Raw genomic sequence first — 16277 nt, 5'->3', positions numbered from 1 at the left:
TGGTGTAAGATAAGGGCTTAATTGCATTCTCTTGCACATGGATATCCAGTCTTCCCAACATCATTTATTGAAGAGACCATACTTTCCCCATTGTGTCCTTCACATGGCTTGGCTCTGGTCCTCACCCAAATCCCATGTTGAATGGTAATCCCCATTGTTGGAGGTGGGGGCTGGCAGGAGGTGATCGGATCACGGGGGAGTGTTTCTAATGGTTTAGCACCATCCCCCCAGTGCTGTCTTGTGATAGAGTTCTCACGAGATCTGGTTGTTTGAAAGTGTATAGCGCCTCTCCCTTCACTCTCTCTTCCTCCTCCTGCCAGGTAGACGTGACTGCTTCTCCTTCACCTCAGCCATGATTGTCAGTTTCCTGAGGTATTCCCAGAAGCAGAAGCCTGTACAGCCTGCAGAACCGTGAGCCGATTACACCTGTTTAGAAATTACCCCGTCTCAGGTTCTTGCACATGATAGCAGTGTGTGAACAGACGAACACAGTTCTCTTGGCACCCTTATTGAAAATTAGTTGACTGTATCTGCTTGGGTTTATTTCTGGGCTGACTTTCCACTGGTCTATGTGTCTGTACCATCCTACTTTGATCACTATAGCTTTAGTATACTATATATAGTAAGTACACTATAGTGTATGTAGTATATATGGTATATAGTAAATAATAGTATATAGTAAATACACTATAGTGTTTATACAGTATAGTATATATATACTCTATATATTCTCTCTCTCTCTCTCTCTCTCTATATATATATATATATATATTTTTTTTTTTTTTTTTTTTTTTTTTAGACGGGGCCACTCTGTTACCCAGGCTGGAGGGCTATGGCACAATTATGACTCGCTGCAGCCTCTGCCTCCCATGCTAAAGCAATCCTCCCGCCTCAGCCTCTCAAGTAGCAGAGACTGTAGGCATGTGTCACCACGCCTGGCTAATTTTTGTATTTTTTGTAGAGATGGGTTTTCACCATGTTGCGCAGGCTGGTCTTGAGCTCCTGGGCTCAAGGGATCCAGCCGCCTTGGCCTCCGAAAGTGCTGGGATTACAGGCATGAGCCAGCACACCCAGCCTCAACATCCTTTCTTGATAAAAACTTTCAACAGTTTAGATATACAAGGAAATTCCCTCAATATAATAAAGGCCATTTATGAAAAGCCAACAGTTAAAACCAAAACAGCTAACTTTCAGCTAAACTGAAAGCTTTTGCTTTAAAGTCAGGAACAAGACAATATGCTCACTCTTGTCTCTTCTATTCAACATAGCACTGGAAGTACTAGCAAGAGGAATCAGACAAGAAAAAATAAATAAAAGCAATCTCAATTGGAAAGGAAGAAGTAAAATTATCTCTGTTTGCTATGACATGAGTCTATTAGTAGAAAACCCTGAAGACTCCACAAAACAATTGTTAGTTGAACTAGCAAACAAATTCAGAATAAATTCACAGGATTCAAAATCAACATACAAAAATCAGTTCTGGCTGGGCACAGTGGCTCGCACCTGTAATCCCAGCACTTTGGGAGGCTGAGGCAGGAGGATTGCTTGAGGCCAGTTTGAGACCAGGTTGGGCCACACAGCAAGACCCTGTCTGTCTCTCTTAAAAAAAAAAAAAAATCAGTTCTATTTCTTTATATTAATAATGAGACAGCTGAAAAGGAAAGCAAAAAAAAAAAAAAAAAATGCCATTTATAAAGGCATCCAAAATAATAAAGTACTTAGGAATCAATTTAACCAAAGAGATGAAAGACCTGTATACTGGAAACTATAAAACATTGATGAGGTTGGGCCCGATGCCTCACGCCTGTAATCCTGGCACTTTGGAAGGCTGAGGCGGGTGGATCACCTGAGGTCAGGAGTTTGAGACCAGCCTGGCTAACATGGTGAAACCCCATCTCTACTAAAAATACAAAAAATTAGCTGAGTATGGTGGTGGAAACCTGTAATCCCAGCTACCGGGGAGGCTGAGTCAGGAGAATCATTTGAACCCGGGATGCAGAGGTTGCAGTGAGCTGAGATGACACCACTGCACTCCAGCCTGGGCAACAAGAGCGAAACTGCATCTCAAAATCAAACAAAACAAAACAAAACAAAAAGAAAGTGATGAAAAAATCGAAGACACGAATAAATGGAAAGATATCCTATGTTCATGGATTGGATGAATTAATATTGTTAAAATGCACAATACTACCCAAAATGATCTACAGATTCAACACAATCCCTATCAAAATTCCGACGGCAGTTTTCATAGAAATAGAAAAAAAATTCTCAGATTCACAGGGAGCCACAAAAATCTCTGAATAGCCAAAGCAACCTGGAGAAATTAAAAATAAAGCTGGAAGCATCACACCGCCTGCTTCGGCATTGGTTTCTCAGTAATGACAAGTGTGCCGTGGTGATGTAAGAAGTTAACAGTGGGGGAACTGGGTCGGAGGGGGCGTCTATAGGAACTTTCTGTACTGTCTTTGTGACTTTTCTACAAATATCAAATCATTCTAAAATAAAAAGTTTTTTTTTTTTTGTTTTTTTTTTTTTGAGACGGAGTCTCGCTCTCTCGCCCAGGCTGGAGTGCAGTGGCCGGATCTCAGCTCACTACAAGCTCCGCCTCCCGGGTTTACGCCATTCTCCCGCCTCAGCCTCCCTAGTAGCTGGGACTACAGGCGCCCGCCACCTCGCCCGGCTAGTTTTTTGTATTTTTTAAATAGAGACGGGGTTTCACCGTGTTAGCCAGAATGGTCTCGATCTCCTGACCTCGTGATCCGCCCGTCTCGGCCTCCCAAAGTGCTGGGATTACAGGCTTGAGCCACCGCGCCCGGCCTGAGACGGAGTCTTGCTCTGTCGCCCAGGGTGGAGTGCAGTGGCCAGTTCTCAGCTCACTGCAAGCTCCGCCTCCCGGGTTTACGCCATTCTCCTGCCTCAGCCTCCTGAGTAGCTGGGACTACAGGCGCCCGCCACTACGCCCGGCTAGTTTTTTGTATTTTTTTAGTAGAGACGGGGTTTCACCGTGTTAGCCAGGATGGTCTCGATCTCCTGACCTCGTGATCCGCCCGTCTCGGCCTCCCAAAGTGCTGGGATTACAGGCTTGAGCCACCGCGCCCAGCCAAATAAAAAGTTTTTTAAGAGTGAGTAGAAACATGATCTTCGGCCAGGAGGGTGTCTTTTGGGGCCTTGGCTCATCACGGCATAGTGACACTCTTGGGCAGGCATCCATCCTCCATTCTTTGTCGGCTACAGCTGGTGTCACTATCCTGAACGGCCTCGGGCACAAGTGAGGCCCAAAAAGGCCGGGCACCTAGGAAGACCAGGAGGGCTGCAACTCATTCTGCAGTGTCACCTCAGCCTGGCAAAGCTCTAGGGGTCACCATAATTGTGTACGGTCTCCACTTTCTGACCCCTGTCTTAACCTGCAACTTCCTGGCCTCTGTGGACACCCTGGTGTTGTATGCACAACCTTGTACCTGTGGGCACAAGGCCAGGGAGCCGAGTGGTTATGCCCACGGGCATTGGCATCAGTGTGTGTCTCTGTTTCCTGGCTGACACCTATCCACACAGGTCTCCTCTAACCTGTGGTTTCCTCACATAAGGTGGGACAGGAATCACCATGTTGAATCCAAGGTAGTCCAGGGTTGGAGCAGGGAAGGGCTGTCTGGTCCTAGATGTGCTGTGCTTCACTTGCAGGCGAGAGCAGACAGGGAGGAATAGGAACAGAGGCCCCAGGGATGAGAGGCAGCTGGCAGGACTGCGCCTCCCCTTTCACCTTCTCTCTCCTGACACCTAGTTCCTGTTCTGTCCCAAGGCTCTTAGGAAGACAGGATCTTCTGCCTCTCTCTCTCTCGCTCTATCCTCTCTCTCTCTCGCTCTATCCTCTCTCTCTCTCCGACGCGCGCTCTCACACACACACACACATACACACACAGTCTCATTCCCACTCCCTGACTTATTTCAGAGAAACTTCAGTTCAGCATCACTTTCCCCATCCCCAAAAGTGCAGACACGCCCCACGGGAGCATGAGGACATGAGCAACAATGTCTTTCCCTTCTTTTATTTCTTAAAATAAATTTATTTATTTATTTATTTATTTATTTATTTATTTATTTATTTATTTATTTTGAGATGGAGTCTCGCTCTTGTTGCCCAGGCTAGAGTGCAATGGCGCAATCTTGGCTCACTGCAACCTCCGCCTCCCCGGTTCAAGCGATTCTCCTGCCTCAGCCTCCCAAGTAGCTGGAACTACAGGCATCCACCACCACGCCCAGCTAATTTTTTTATTTTTAGTGGAGACGGGGTTTCACCATGTTGGCCAGGCTGGTCTCAAATTCCTGACCTTGTGATCCGCCTGCCTCGGCCTCCCAAAGTGCTGGGATTACAGACGTGACCATTGCGCCCAGCTGTCTTTCCCTTCTTAAGAGAAGGTATTGATGTACTATTTGACCTAGATTTAAAGTGCCGATTCGAAGAGCTTCAAGAGTCTCCTGAAATGAGCCCGTGTGCCATTCCAGTGACCTCACCTGCTCCTCATGCTCCCCTTCACTGCCTGGCGAGGGCTGTGCCTGAAGCCTCTTGCGTTGAGCTCATCATCGGTGCCAAGCACTGGGGACACACGGGGCTGAGAAAGCTGCAGAGCTGCAGCCCCGGAGCCAAGGCAAATGAGATGCGGTCAAAACCTTGTGCCTGTGACCACAGATACACAGCGGGGTGAGTCCTGCCATGGTTGGGGTGCGGCTGTGCACATGAGAGCTCAGAAGGGTGGGGTGTGGCCAGGGCAGGCTTCCCTGAAGGGAGCCAGGGAGAGTGAGCAGCAGAAGCCAGGAGGAGCAGGGCAGAAGAGAAGAGAGTGTTCCAAGCAGAGAGAACAGGCTACACCAGGGCCCTGTGGCAGGACAAAGCTTGGCACGTCTGAGGATCTGGAAGGGGTCAGAGCAGCCCAGACAGGGTGGGCAGGCCAGTGGGCAGACTGGAGCATGCGGGAACTGCAGTCCAGGCTGGGGACATTGTGCAGCTGTGGTACACTGTCAGCAGCAATGACACGTCCCCTCTTGCTACTCTGTGGAAGCTCAGAGGCCACTGCAGATACACAGGAAAACACTGGAGGGATATTTAGGAGGTACAAACCACAGGACAGGGTGGCCAACTGGATGTGGGGAGTGGGGTTGGGGGAAGTCAAGGGTGACACTAGCTCCTAATGGGGCCTTTGAGGGCAGAGGGCTCACGCCCAAGGCAGGGAGCCCCAAGGGTCTGTCCTTCACACATCGCCGCCGCCGGGACTCCCTGGGCCATCAGGCCTGATGCCCACAGTCCTCCCGTGCCTCTCAGCACTGTGACCTGGGCGGCCCTGGCCGTGCTGCTCCACTTCGCCACATAGACGCCATCTCCTTATCCCCTGGAACTCCTATACCATGAGTTCCATTATAATCTCCACTTCACACAGGAGGAAATGGAGGCTCACAGAAGTGAAATAACTTACTGAAGGTCACACAACAAGGGGCAAAGCTAGAACTCAAGCCCCGATCTGTCGAACACCAAGACTCATGCCCTTCACAGCTGCATGAGTAGCTGGCCCTTAGCACCTGCAGAGGACTGATTCAAGGACCCCATGGATACCAAAATCTGCAGAGGCTCCAGTCCCTGATGTAAAGTAGCATACTAGGCCGGGCACAGTGGCTCACGCCTGTAATCCCACCACTTTGGGAGGCCGAGACCGGAGGATCACAAGGTCAGGAGATCAAGACCATCCTGGCTAACACAGTGAAACCCCGTCTCTACTAAAAAATACAAAAAACTAGCCGGGCGTGGCAGCGGGCGCCTGTAGTCCCAGCTACTCGGGAGGCTGAGGCAGGAGAATGGCGTGAACCCGGGAGGCGGAGCTTGCAGTGAGCTGAGATCGTGCCACTGCACTCCAGCCCGGGAGACAGAGCGAGACTCCGTCTCAAAAAAAAAAAAAAAAAAAAGTAGCATGCTACTTGCACAGAACCTGTACACATCCTTCCATATACTTTTTATTTTTATTTATTTTTATTTTTTTTGAGTCGGAGTTTCGCTCTTGTTGCCCAGGCTGGAGTGCAATGGCACAATCTCAGCTCACCAAAACCTCCGCCTCCTGGGTTCAAGTGATTCTCCTGCCTCAGCCTCCTGAGTAGCTGGGATTACAGGCATGTGCCACTATGCCTGGTTAATTTTGTATTTTTAGTAGAGACAGAGTTTCTCCATGTTGGTCAGGCTGGTCTCAAACTCCCGACCTCAGTTGATCTGCCTGCCTTGGCTTCCCAAAGTGCTGGGATTACAGGTGTGAGCCACTGTGCCCGGCCAGATACTTTTAAAAACATTTTGAGATGGGGTCTTGCTCTATTGCCCAGGCTGGAGAGGAGTGGCAAAAACTTGGCTCACTGCAGCCTCAACCTCCTGGGCTCAAGCAATCCTCCCTTCTCAGCCTTCTGAGTAGCTGGGACCACAGGCATGTGCCACCATGCCCAGCTAATTTTGTTCATTTTTTTGTAGAGACAGGGTCTTTCTATGTTGCCCTTTCTATGCGGCCTCAAACTCCTGGACTCAAGCGATCCTCCTGCCTGGGCCTCCCGAAGTGCTGGGGTTACAGACATGAGCCACTTTTCCTCACCACCTGGTTTAAATGTAGTTTAAATCATTTCTAGATTACTTAAAATACCTAGTACAATGCCTATAACATCACTTTACTTGTGTGGATTCAGTGCACAAATTCAAGGTTTGTTTTCTGGAACTTTGCAGATTTTTTTTTTTTTTTTTTTTTTTTTTTAAGAGATGGGGATTTGCTTTAAAGAGATGGTGTGGTGGCGTGTACCTGTAGTCCCAGCTACTTGGGGGGCTGAAGCAGGAAGATTGCTTGAGCCTGGGAGGGTGAGGCTGCAGTGAGCCATAATCACACCACGGCACTCCAAGCTGGGTGACAGAGCAGGACCCTGAAAAAAAAAGAAAAAAAGAAAAGAAAGCCCGTGGGGAAGGAGCCAGGGCAAGTTGGGCAGGGGTTTCTCCTCTTCTAAAGACAGAGGAGTAATAGCATTATGTCCAAGATAATGGCCTGTATTAGTCTGTTTTCTTTTTTTTTTTTTTTTTTTTGAGACGGAGTCTTGCTCTGTAGCCCGGGCTGGACTGCAGTGGCCAGATCTCAGCTCACTGCAAGCTCCGCCTCCCGGGTTTACGCCATTCTCCTGCCTCAGCCTCCGGAGTAGCTGGGACTACAGGCGCCCGCCACCTCGCCCGGCTAGTTTTTTGTATTTTTAGTAGAGACGGGGTTTCACCGTGTTAGCCAGGATGGTCTCGATCTCCTGACCTCGTGATCCGCCCGTCTCGGCCTCCCAAAGTGCTGGGATTACAGGCTTGAGCCACCGCGCCCGGCCGTATTAGTCTGTTTTCTGCTGCTATAATAGAATACTACAAACTGAATAATTTTAATGAACAGAAATGTATTTAGGCTCATGGTTCCAGAGGTGGCGAAGTCCAAGAGCATGGCACAGGCACCTGGTGGGGGCCTTCTTGCTGCATTTATACCATGCAGGGCAAGCCAAGTACACAAAACAGAGAGAAATTGGGGGCCAAATTTATCCTTTTATCAGGAGCCCATTCTTGTGAAAACAAACCCATTCCAGTGGCATTGGCATTAATCCATTCAAGAGGGCGGAACCTAGTTGCCTCTTAGAGGCCCCACCACTAAATACTGTTGCAAGTTTCCAACATGTGAACTTTTAGGGGACACCTTCAAACTATAGCATGGTCCTCCGGCCCAAGTCCAGCAGTATTATGGGAGGAGAGAATGAAGGATCATTCCCAGAGATACAAGCACCAAGTCTACTCCTACCCTGTTGGCCACTCCCAGCTGCCAGGGAGGCTGAAAAAGGTGGTCTTTATCTGGGCAGGCCTCCATCCAGTAGAAATCAGGGACTCGATGACTGAGAAAGGGGGTGCATGGGCATTTGGGGTCAACCTGAAGTCTCCACCTAGCGTATGTGGTATCTGCAGTCCAAGCTCATCTGCAATTACCCATACGGTCTTCTGATTTCCTCGCTCATGATTCCTTCTCAGGGTTCAACATCTGTTTATTGAAGTGTCCATTTGAGTGGACCTCAGAGTGAGGTCAGTTTCTGTCAAGGGCTGTCATGGCAGTTTGAGAAAAAGTCTTTAATTTCGCCCTTCCGCATGAACAGTAGTGTCACTATTTAGAGGATTCTAGGTGAATAGTTATTTTCTCTCTGGCTTCCCTTTCTGCTACGGACAGCCTTGCTGCTATTCTATCCCCTCTCCTTTTTTTTTTTTTTTGAGACGGAGTCTCACTCTGTCGCCCAGGCTGGAGTGCAGTGGCACGATCTCGGCTCACTGCAACCTCTGCCTCCCGGGTTCACACCATTCTCCTGCCTCAGCCTCCTGAGTAGCTGGGACTGCAGGCGCCCGCCACCACGCCGGGCTAATTTTTTGTACTTTTAGTAGAGATGGGGTTTCACCATGTTAGCTAGGATGGTCTTGATCTCCTGACCTTATGATCCACCTGCCTCGGCCTCCCAAAGTGCTGGGATTACAGGCGTGAGCCACCTTGCCCGGCTCTATTGCCATTTTTTTGTAGGTGATACATTCTTTTACACTGGTTGTTCTCTGTGTTTTAGCCTCTTTCCACCTCCCCACTGCTAACCTTTCCAGGGTCCCACTGTTTCTGAAGAGCTTTGGATTGGTGGCGTCTCCCAAGGGTGCAACCATCTCCTTCCCTTCTGCATTCTTCCAGACAACCAGCCATGAGAATGAGGGTGAGCCAACAGCTTTTAAAAATTATTATTATTGGGCTGGGTGTAGCAGCTCACATCTGTGATCCCAGCACTTCGGGAAGCCAAAGCAGGAGAATCACTCGAGCCCAGGAGTTAGAGACCAGCCTGGGCAACATAGTGAGACCCTGTCTCTCAAAAAAAAAAAAAACAAAAAAAACAAAACTTAATCAGGCATGGTGGTGGATTCCTGTGGTCCCAGCTACTCAAGAGGCTGAGGTTGGAAGATTGCTTGAGTCTGGGAAGTCGAGACTGTAGTGAGCCATGCTTGTACCACTGTGCTTCAACCTGGGTGACAGAGTGAGACCCTGTCTCTAAAAATAAAATAAATTTAAAAAATCTTACTATGGATGTAGAATTCAAATAACATAAAATTTGCCATTTTAACCATTTTAAAGGGTATAATTTAATGACTTCCAGCATATTTGCAATGTTGTGCAATCATCACCTCTGCCTAATTCCAGCACATTTTCTTCACCCTAAACGGAAGCCCAGTACCCATTAACACTCACTCCCATTTGTCTCCTCCCCAGCCCCTGGCAACCTCCCAGGCTCAAACAATCCTCCCACCTCAGACTCCTGAGTAGCTGGGACCACAGGCACGGACTACCATGCCTGGCTAATTTTTTTTTTTTTTTTTGATAAATAGCATCTCACTATGTTGCCAAGGCTGGTCTCTAACTCCTGGGCTTAACTGATCCTCCTGCCTTGGCCTCCCAACATCCTGAGATTACAGAGGTGAGCCACCATTAATCCACCTTCTCTCTCTATGGATTTGCCTTTTGTGGATATTTCATATAAATGGGATCATACAAGATGTGGTCTTTTGTTTCTGGCTTCTTTCCTGTAGCCCCTAATATCTTTAAGATTCATCCATGTTGTAACATGTATCAGTACTTCATTCCTTTTTATGACTAATATTCTGTTTTGTTTTGTTTTGTTTTTTTGAGACGGAGTCTCGCCCAGGCTGGAGTGCAGTGGCTGGATCTCAGCTCACTGCAAGCTCCGCCTCCCGGGTTCCCCCATTCTCCTGCCTCAGCCTCCCGAGTAGCTGGGACTACAGGCGCCGCCACCTCGCCCGGCTAGTTTTTTGTATTTTTTAGTAGAGACGGGGTTTCACCGGGTTAGCCAGGATGGTCTCGATAATATTCTGTTGTATAAGAGTATGCCGGCCGGGCGCGGTGGCTCAAGCCTGTAATCCCAGCACTTTGGGAGGCCGAGACGGGTGGATCACGAGGTCAGGAGATCAAGACCATCCTGGCTAACACGGTGAAACCCCGTCTCTACTAAAAATACAAAAAACTAGCCGGGCGAGGTGGCGGCGCCTGTAGTCCCAGCTACCCGGGAGGCTGAGGCAGGAGAATGGCGTAAACCCGGGAGGCGGAGCTTGCAGTGAGCTGAGATCCGGCCACTGCACTCCAGCCTGGGCGACAGAGCGAGACTCTGTCTCAAAAAAAAAAAAATGAAAGAAAAAAAAAAGAATATGCCACATTTTGTTTATCCATTCATTGGCTGATAGACATTTGTTTTTTTCCTGCCTTTTGACTATTATGAATAATGCTGCTATGAAAATTTCTGTACAAGTTTTTTTTTTTTTTTTTTTGAGCACCTGTTTTCGGTTGTTTTGGGTATATACCTAGGAATGGAATTGCTGGGTCATATGGTAATTCCATGTTTAACTTTTTCAGAAACTGCCAAGCTGTTTTCCACAGTGACTGTACCATTTTACATTTCCCCAGCAATACATGAGGGCTCTCGTTATTTCACATCCTTGCCAACATTTATTTTCCTTTTTGCAAACATTACAGCCATCCTACTGGGTGTTAAGTGGAATCTCACTGTGGCTTTGATTTTGCACATTATTGATGACTCATGGTGTTGAGCATCTTTTCATGTATTTTTTTGCTGTTGAGTTGTATAAGTTCTTTATATATTATGGATACTATGTCATTATCAAACATATGATTTGTTGATGTGTTCTCCTATTCTTTGGGTTGTCTTTTCACTTTCTTGATATGATGCACAAAAGTTTTTAACTTTGATGAAGTCAAATGTGTCAATGTTTTCTTTTGTTGCTTGAACTTTTATTTTACTACCAAGGAATCCTTTGTCAAATCCAAGGTCTTGTAGATTTACCTCTATGTTTTCTTCCAAGAGTTTTATGGCTTTCACTCTTTTTTTTTTGAGATGGAGTCTTGCTCTGTCACCCAGACTGGAGTGCAGTGGCACAATCTGGGCTCACCGCAACCTCTACCTCCCAGGTTCAAGCGATTCTCCTGCCTCAGCCTCCCAAGTAGCTGAGATCACAGGCGCCGCCACCACACTCGGCTAATGTTTTTATTTTTAGTAGAGATGGGGTTTCACCATATTGGACAAGCTGGTCTTGAACTCCTGACCTTATGATCCACCCACCTTGGACCCTCAAAGTGCTAGGATTACAGGTGTGAGCCACCACGCCCGGCCTGGCTTTCACTCTTATATGTAGGTCTTTGATCCATTTTGAGTTAATTTTTATATATGGTGTGAGATAAGGGTCCACATTCATTCTGTTTGAAAAAACTTTTTTTGATAGAGTTGGGGGTCTTACCATGTTGCCCAGGTTGTTCTCAAATTCCTGGACTCAAGCAATCCTCCCATCTCAGCCTCCTAAAGTGCTAAGCTTACAGGCATGAGCCACCTCACCTGGCCCAACTTCATTCTTTTTTGTTTTGTTTTGTTTTTGAGAGAGGGTCTCACTCTGTCACCCAGACTGGAGTGCAGTGGCACGATCTTGGCTCAACACAACCTCTGCCTCTCAGGCTCTAAGCAATTCTCCTGGCTCAGCCTCCCAAGTAGCTGGGATTACAGGCATGCACCACCATGCCCAGCTAATTTTTGTATTTTTAGTAGAAACAGGGGTTTCACCATGTTGGCCGAACTGTCTAGAACTCCTGACCTCAAATGATCCACCCGCCTCGGCCTCCCAAAGTGCTGGGATTACAGGTGTGCACCATTGCGCGCAGCTTCAACTTCATTCTTTTGCATGTGAATATACAGTTGCCAGAGCACCGTCTGTTGAAAAGACTATTTTTTCCCCATTGAATAGTCTTGGTGCCCTTGTCAAAAATCAATTGACCACAGATATATGGTTTATTTCTGGACTGTCAATTCTGTTCCATTGATCTGTATGTCTATGCTTGTGCCAGTACCACACTGTATTAGTCTATTCTCACGCCGGTAATAAAGACATACCTGTGACTGGGTAATTTATAAAGGAAAGAGGTTTAATACACTCACAGTTCCACGTGGCTGGGGAGGCCTCACAATCATGGCAGAAGGCAAAGGAAGAACAACAGCACATCTTACATGGCAGCAGGCAAGAGAGTGTGTGCAGGGACTCCCTTCTTCCCTTCCTCCCTTCCTTCCTTCCATCTCTCTCTATCACTCAGGCTGGAGCACAATGCTGCGATCAAGGCTCACTGCATCCTTGAACTGCTGGGCTCAAGTGATCCTCCCACCTCAGTATCCCAAGTAGTTGGGACTATGGACGTGTCCTACTATGACTGGTTAATTTTTAAACTTTTTTTGTAGAGACAGGGTCTAATTTATAGCCCAGGCTGATCATGAACTCCTAGCCTTAGCACTTCTCCTGCCTCAACTTCCTAAAGTGCTGGGATTACATGTATGAGCCACTGTGCTCAGCCTAGGATTGGTTTCTTATGAGACCTATCACCTTGGCTTGTAGACAGCCATCTTCTTCCTATATCTTCACCTCTGTGCATGTCTGTGTCTAGATATTTTTCTTCTTATAAGGACACATGTCAGATTAGGGCCCACCTTAATGATCTTATTTTAACTTAATGACTTCTTTAGAGGCACTGTCTCCAAATGCAGTCACATTCTGAGGTACTGAGGGTTAAGACTTCAACATATAGATTTTGGGGGCTGGCCAGGCACAGTGGCTTATGCCTGTAATTCCAGCACTTTGGAAGGCTGAGGCAGGTGGATCACTTGAGGTCAGGAGTTCAAGACCAGCCTGGCCAACATGGTGAAACCCTGTCTCTACTAAAAATACAAAAATTAATCAGGTATGTTGACACATGCATATAGTCCCAGATACTCAGGGGGCTGAGGCAGAAGAATTGTTGGGACCCAAGAGGTGGAGGTTGCAGTGAGACGAGATGTGCCACTGCACTCCAGCCTGGGTGACAAAGCAAGCATCTCAAAACAACAACAACAACAACAACAACAACAACAACAAAAGAAAGTGGGATGTTGTCTATGCACATTGGCTCATGCTTATAATCCCAGTACTTTCAGAGGCCAAGGCAGGTGGACTGCTTGAGCCTAGGAGTTGGAGACCATTCTGGGCAACATGGCAAAACCCATCTCTACAAAAAACATACACAAAAAAATTAGTCAGGCATGGTAGTATGCACCTGTAGTCCCAGCTACTTGGGAGACTGAGATGGGAGGATCACTTGAGCCTAGAAGGCAGAGGTTTCAGTGAGCCAAGATCCTCCAGCCCAGGCAACAGTGACTCTGTCAGGAAAGACAAGACAAGACAAGACAAGACAAGACAAGACAAGAAAAGAAAAGTAGAGAAAGGAAAAGAAGAGAAAATGGTGGCCAGGCACGGTGGCTCACACCTGTAATCCAAGCACTTTGGGAGGCCAAGGCAGGCAGATCACAAGGTCAGGAGATCGAGACCATCCTGGTCAAGACAGTGAAACCCATCTCTACTAAAAATACAAAACAAAAATGTATCCGGGCATGGTGACAGGCATCTGTAGTCCCAGTTACTTGGGAGGCTGAGGCAGGAGAATGACGTGAACCCGGGAGGTGGAGCTTGGAGTGAGCCGAGATCCTGACACTACACTCCAGCCTGGGTGACAGAGTGAGACTCTGTCTCAAAAAAAAAAAAAAAGAGAAAATGGAGTGTTAAAGTCTTCAACTCTTATTGTTGGACTACTGTTTCTCGCTTTAATTCTGTTACTTTTTGCTCATATGTGTTGGAGCTTTGTTGTTATGTGCAGGGATGTTTATAATTGTTATATATTTTTAATGCATTGAGCATTTTAGTATTATATAATGTCTTTGTTTCTTATAACAATTTTTGTCTTAAAGTCTATTTTGTCTGATATGAGTATAGCCAGGTCAGCTCTCGTTTAGTTACTGTTTACATAAAATATCATCTTTTTTTGTACTTTTAACCTATTTTATTGTTTGACTGTAAAGTGAATATCTTATATATAGACAGCATATAGTTAGATCCTGGTTTTTAAAAAAAATCCATTCTGTCAGTCTCTGCCTTTTACTTGGAGAATTACATTCATTTAGATTTAATATAATTATTTATGGAGAAGTATTTACTTCTGTTATTTTTCTATTTGTTTTCTAAATATCCCTTTTTTAACACTCAAAATTGATTTATTTAAAGGTTTCACAATAGCTATGTCCAGGCATTTAGGCTTAGGGGAAGTAAAATTAAAAGAGGATACTTTTTTTCCGAAGGAGAATTTCTTTAAAACCAAACACATTGCTAAATAGCAACATTATACTTGGTAAACAATAACTAGCAACAAAATAAGTTTAATATTCTCCCCAAACCAGTCCCAGATACTGTTTAATAACCAAGATACAAACTAATTTTGTTGTAAGAAGCCTAGACCAATTTTATCAAACACGTCCTTGGTTAGATATCCAGTTTCATTTAACGTTTTGAAAGTTCATTTCACAGTCAGTCAAGTCCCTCATACAGACCAGTTCCTTGTGTTGCACAAGTGGCTTGAACATACCATGTTCAGTTACGAAGAGACTGAAGACCTAGTATATCTATCATTTCGCTGATGGCCATAGCATTTGGCAAATCCTGTTCGTTTACAAAAAGCAGCAGCACTGCATCTCTCAAGTCATCTACCAGAAGCATTTTCTGCAGCTCATCTGCTACTTTCTGAATTCTTCCATGATCATTACTGTCTACCACAAAAGTAAGACCCTGGGTATTCTGGAAGTGATGCTTCCAGAGAGGTCTAATTCTATCTTGACCACCAACATCCCATACTATGAACAAATGTTCTTATACTCTACTGTTTCCACATTAAAACCAGTGGTAGGAGGCCGGGCGTGGTGGCTCACGCCTGTAATCCCGGCACTTTGGGAGGCCGAGGCGGGGGAATCACTTGAGGTCAGAAGTTTGAGACCAGCCTGGCCAACACGGTGAAACTCCGTCTCTACTAAAAATACAAACATTAGCCCAGCGTGGTGGCAGACGCCTGTAATCCCCAGCTGCTGGGGAGGCTGAGGCAGGACAATCACTTGAACCCAGGAAGCGGAGGTTGCAGTGAGCCACGATTGCGCCACTGCACTCCAGCCTGGGCCACTGACGAAGCGAGATTCTGTCTCAAAACAAAAAACAAAAAACAAAAAAAAAAACAGTCATAGGAAAGGTGATGACTATCTCCCCTAACTTCAGTTTATACAGAATGGTCATCTTACCAGCAACATCCAATCCAAACAGCAAAATGTGCATTTACTTCTTGCCAAAGAAGCAGGAGAAGAGGGAGGAGATGGTGAGGCCCATGGTGGTAGTGCCACTTGCAATGAGCAGAAGCAGAAGGGGTTTGGGGCAGCCCCGTCCCTTTCTCCTTACGTGCTTGCAGGCAAACTGGACAAGAGAGAAGAGAAAGAGTGGAGGAAGAAAGAGGGAGGCAGGAACATCTCACTGGCCGCTGTGCCAGTGAAGCTCTGGGACAGGAATTCTCAGGGAGAGAACCTTCTAGGTGACTGGCAAGGCAGCTCCAGCTCTAGCCTTTAGGCTTCGACTGCACCACGTCACGCAGTGACCACAGCGACTCCCAAATACCTTAACTTTTTTTATACCCCTGTTCCTCCACTGCCTTTTTTTTTTTTTTTTTTCTAGACAGGGAGTCTCACTCTGTCGCCCAGGCAGGAGTGCAGTGGCATGATCTCTGCTCACTGCAACCTCTGCCTCCCTAGTTTGAGCGATTCTCCTGCCTTAGCCTCCCGAGTTAGGTGGGATTACAGGTGCCCACCACCACGCCTGGCTAATTTTTGTATTTTTAGTAGAGACAGAGTTTCACTATGTTGGCCAGGCTGGTCTCGAACTTCTGACCTCAGGTGATCCTCCCGCCCTGGCCTCCCAAAGTGCTTGGATTACAGGCACGAGCCACCATGCCCACCCCCTCCACTGCTGCTTTTGTGTTAGGTACTTGGAGGTGTACCATTCTGATTTCCTTCTCTTTAAATATATATTTTGTTTTTTAAAAATTATTCACCCTAGGGATTACAATTAACATCTTAATTCATAACAGAATTCTGATTAATTTTAATGGTATCCAAAAACTTTGCTTTTATATTGGCTCATCCCCCATCTTGTTCTAATTAAAAATTACATATATATACATTGTGTGCACTGACATATATTTATAATTATGCAGTTATTTTTTAAATCATTTGAAAGGGAAAAAAGAGTTACTAAACCAAAAATGTATTAT

General features: G+C 46.3%; 1 pseudogene; it reads right to left on the bottom strand.

The window, feature by feature from the left end:
* Positions 1–14373: 14373 nt before the first annotated feature.
* Positions 14374–15446, bottom strand: LOC140713098 (ADP-ribosylation factor 4-like; annotated as a pseudogene).
* Between the last annotated feature and the right edge of the window lie 831 nt (positions 15447–16277).

This window comes from Chlorocebus sabaeus, chromosome 12, assembly GCF_047675955.1.
Source record: "Chlorocebus sabaeus isolate Y175 chromosome 12, mChlSab1.0.hap1, whole genome shotgun sequence".
In the NCBI taxonomy this organism is placed as follows: Eukaryota; Metazoa; Chordata; class Mammalia; order Primates; family Cercopithecidae; genus Chlorocebus; species Chlorocebus sabaeus.
The sequence above is the reverse complement of the archived record's forward strand: the minus strand, read 5'-3'. Positions and strand labels throughout refer to the sequence as shown.